Source organism: Palaemon carinicauda, chromosome 20 (assembly GCF_036898095.1).
Source record: "Palaemon carinicauda isolate YSFRI2023 chromosome 20, ASM3689809v2, whole genome shotgun sequence".
NCBI classification, from domain to species: Eukaryota; Metazoa; Arthropoda; class Malacostraca; order Decapoda; family Palaemonidae; genus Palaemon; species Palaemon carinicauda.
In genome coordinates, this window is record NC_090744.1 from 98,806,937 (window position 1) to 98,811,496 (window position 4,560).

The window sequence follows — 4,560 nt, forward strand, 5'->3', positions numbered from 1 at the left end:
ATCGGCTGGAAATTTGGCGAGTTTTTATGTTGGCGAAAAACTAAATAAAAGCAACCAAACTTTTTAAGTCGTGATCATAATGATTCTATATATATATATATATATATATATATCGTTAAAGTTTATAGGTTACTTTGGCGTCCTCAAATATCGTACGTTTGGTAGCGTTGAATGGCAGCAACGTCAGCTTACCTGAGTTGCACCTATTTAGGAATGAAATTTCATTATTCTCTCTCTCTCTCTCTCTCTCTCTCTCTCTCTCTCTCTCAACCGTTGCTGGTCCACTGCAGAACAAAGGCCTCACATATGTCCTTCCACTGGCGTCTGTTAATCTCTGTTTATGGTCTTTTTATGCCAGTTTATAGCCGCAAATTTTCCTAGTTCGTAAAACCATCGTCTTCTATTCCATCCCCTGCTAAAAGTAAGACATTATGGAATCGGAAAGTAACGAGTTCTGGAGGGGTTTAAATCATAGGCCTAAACCCAATACATTTAGGGGGCGCAAAAATGACAATCTAATAGGCCTATGTATGAATCTGTTATTTTAACTAATACACTTCTTTATGACCTGGTGATTGCCAAACTGGAGTTCGAGTCCCGCTCAAACTCGTTAGTTCCTTTGGTCGCTTCAACCTCACCGTCCTTGTGAGCTAAGGATGGGGGAGGGGGCAGTTGGGGAAACCCATAGATCTATTTACTGAAACATCAGCAGCCATTGCCTCGCCCATGTCTGCAGTAACTGTCTGTAGCCCCACATTCATTAGGGGTCATTTAAAAACAAACAGTAATTTCTGTACTTTTGCTAATTCAATGTTTGAAAGAAAAACGGGTAATAGTATAGAACACCACGCTCTCCATTTACTCCAATATAATGTAATCCTGCAGTTCTCACCTTCTTGCACAGTAATTAGGTGGTTATTTAAATTCTGGGAAAGCAATAATTAGCAAGATATGTTGAAGAGGAGGGAAGGTGTTATAAAAAGAAAATAGCTCGGTTTCCTCACTAAACGACTTGGAACTGACATGTCAACATCGTCAACCAAAGAGAATTCATGATGCCAGCGTACATAAATAGAAGTTCGTGATGCCAGCGCACATTTGATTTACTGTATATTCAAAATATACTTAATTAAAAATGGATTAATTACTCAAAAGTGTCCTTAAAATATGCAGTTTACAAATAGTGACACTTTTGAGTAATCACAATTCTTGATTAAGTATATTTTGAATATACAGTATATCAAATGTACGCTGGCATCACGAACTTCTGTTTATGTACGCTGGCATCACGATCTGTTTGGTTGACTATGTTGACGTCAGTTCCATGTCGTTTAGTGAGGAGACCGAGCTATTTTCTTTTTATAACCCCTTCTCCCCTCTTCAACATAACTTCCTAATTATTGCTTTCCCAGAATTTAAATAACCACCTAATTATTGTGCAAGAAGGTGAGAACTGCAGGATTACATTATATTGGAGTAAATGGAGAGCGCGGTGTTCTATACTATTACCGAAAAACGACGGAAGTTTCATTTAGATTATTGTTTAGAAATTATTTTATTAATATAAAATTCCATTATTCTAAACGAAAGGTTTAAAGGCTGCTCATGAATGGCAGAGGGAAGAGACAGTGACATCATGCCCTATCAAGCTGGATAGTGCCTTAGATACTGACCATATTACATATGATCAGCTCCCAAGGCCCCCTCTCCACCCAAGCTAGGACCAAGGAGGGCCCTGGAATAGCTGCTGATGGCTCAGCAGATAGACGTATAGGCTCCTCCAAACCCCCCATCCTTAGCTCACAAGGATGGTGAGGTTGCAGCGACCAAAGAAACTAACGAGTTTGAGCATGACTCGAACCCCAGTCTGGCAATCACCACGCAAGGACGCTACCACCAGGCCACCACAATTGTAATAAATGAACTCTATTTATACAAATATCCTTGTAGCAATCTGTTGAATTACAATATAAAAGCACTCCATTCTGAATGGTCTATAATTCTATATTGAAGGGTTTTCTTTGGTTTTCTATTAACAAAGGTAAATAGGCGGCAGTGGGGAATTAAGCATTGATGATATTGTAAATGAACGGATTATTAACTTGAGAAACCGGGACATTATGATGATATTTTGATTGCCTCTAAATGGAGATTGGTTTTGATTGCTTTCAGGAGTTATCTCGCTACTTGTTTTCAAAGCTGACCGTGAAAGATCTCTAGGTAGTAATTAGGCTATATGAAATTAGATCATATTTAAAACATAGTTTTGTTTAGGAAGATGAGTTTTTTATGTAAATATAATAAACAGTCAATACATGTCATGTATATGCATTGTTGATAGAAGATTTGAAATTTATATATCTGTAGTATGGGATTAGTGCCTATATTTCACATCAGGTGGTGTACTGTAAGCAATAATAATGTCTTTTAAGCGCCCCACCTTTTAGCCTTCAACTTCTTTTTTATCCCTCAGTTGTAACTTGGCACTGAATGGCCTCCCCGAGTCCAGTACCTGGTCATATGGCACAGATTACTTAAAGGTTTAAAGGTCGCTCTTGCGCGGCAGAGGAAAGGAGCAGTACAATGTTCTAGAGACCTATCATAAGCACCCAAGTTGTGGTGGCCTAATGGAAACGTCCCTGTCTGGAGATCTGACGGACTCGGATTCGAGACCAACTCACATTGGATAGTTTCTTTAGTGTCTGTAACCTCTTTATCCATGTTACCTAAGTATGGAGGGTTTTGGGGAGCCTATAGGTCTACCTGGCGAGTCATCAGCAGCCATTGCTTGGCCCCCCCTGTTCCTATCATGAGTAAGAGGGACTTGGGCACTGATCATGTATATATATGGTCAGTCTCTAGGGCATTGTCACTGTTCCTTGCCTCTGCCATTCATGAGTGACCTTTATACCGAAGCGTCCTCTCCACCCATGCCGAGGACCAGGGAGGGCCAGACAGTGGCTGCTCCCCCAAAGGCTCATCCCTAGCTCACACGGACGGTGAGGTTGCAGACATTGCTAGAAACGATCACAGAATCACATTAGTGAGATGATCTTAAATAGATGCGAAAGAAGAAGAGAAGCAATATTGTCAAGAGAGAATCAACATTCTCAGAGGTCGAATGATTTCCACTGTTAATTTAGCATTCAGTTCTTGATTAAATCATAACGAAGTAAATTAATCAGGCTTTTAAATTTGCAGGTGTGTCGCACATCAAAACCTAATCAAATCAATATTGCACTAGATGCGGGGGGGTTGTTTCTTATGAGAAATTCATATGCAAAGGGGGGAAAAAAGATAGATTTTTTAATGTTATTTTTTATCCATATGGCAGTCGTGATAGAAATTGATAAAATGAATATTAGTTTTTACTTTTATATGTTAGTGTTCGCTGTGCTTAAAATAATTCAAAGTGCAGTGCTGTGAGGGTTTCATGCGGAAAGATTTTATGTATAACTATTAAATATATATATATATATATATATATATATATATGAGCCGTAACTAGTCCATTGTAGGATAAAGGCCTCAGACATGTCAATCCACTCGCGTGTGTTTATGGTATTTTTATTATTTATTATTATTATTATTATTATTACTACTACTACTACTACTAAGTTAAAACCCTTGTCGGAAAAGCAGTATACTATAAGCAGAAGGGCTCCAACTGGGAAAAATAGCCGGGGGAGGAAAGGACATTAGGAAATAAACAAACTACGCTAGAAGTAATGAACAATTAAAATAGAATATATTTGTAAAAAGTAAAATTCAAATAAATCTCGTATATAAACTATAAAAGACTTATGTCAGCCTATTCAGCATGTTAACTTTTGCTGTAATTGAACTTCTGAAGTTCCACCGATTCAACTACTTGATTTGGAAGATCATTCCACAACTTGGTCACAACTGAAATAAAACTTCTAAAATACTGTGTAGTAATATTGAACCTTAAGATGGAGAAGGCAAGGCTTAAAAATAACTGCATACCTAGTATTACGTTCGGGATGGTACTGTAAGGGAAGATAATGCAAACGATGGTCAGAATTATAAAAAATATTACGCAACATGTACAACGAACTATTTGAACGACGGTGTAGAGATTAATATCTAGATCAGTAAAAGGAAACTTAATAGACCGTAAGTTCCTGTCCAACAAATTAAGATGATATTCGGTAGCTCAAGTCCAGACAAGAGAACAATACTCTAAAGGAAATGTGCTATCAAGAGTTAAGAAAAATAAAAATATTATTATTAATGCTAAGAAACGGATGTTGGGGAGCCACCGTACGCGACCTACTTAGAATCATACATTGAGTTTTGTTTGCACCATGCACTAATTTTAACATCCATAATAAGGGATTCAGCAACTCCAGATCTTCATTCAGGAGATGGAATTGATGCAGAGAGAGTAGCATCATCTGCATATGCAACGAGGTTTTTTTTTTTCCAGGCCAAACCTTATGTCATGCGTATATAGTATGAAAAGCAATGAGCTAAAGCACTATCCTGAGGAACATATTCCTAAGAGGCCTATCAACACTTCGACCTACTTTTTTTTTT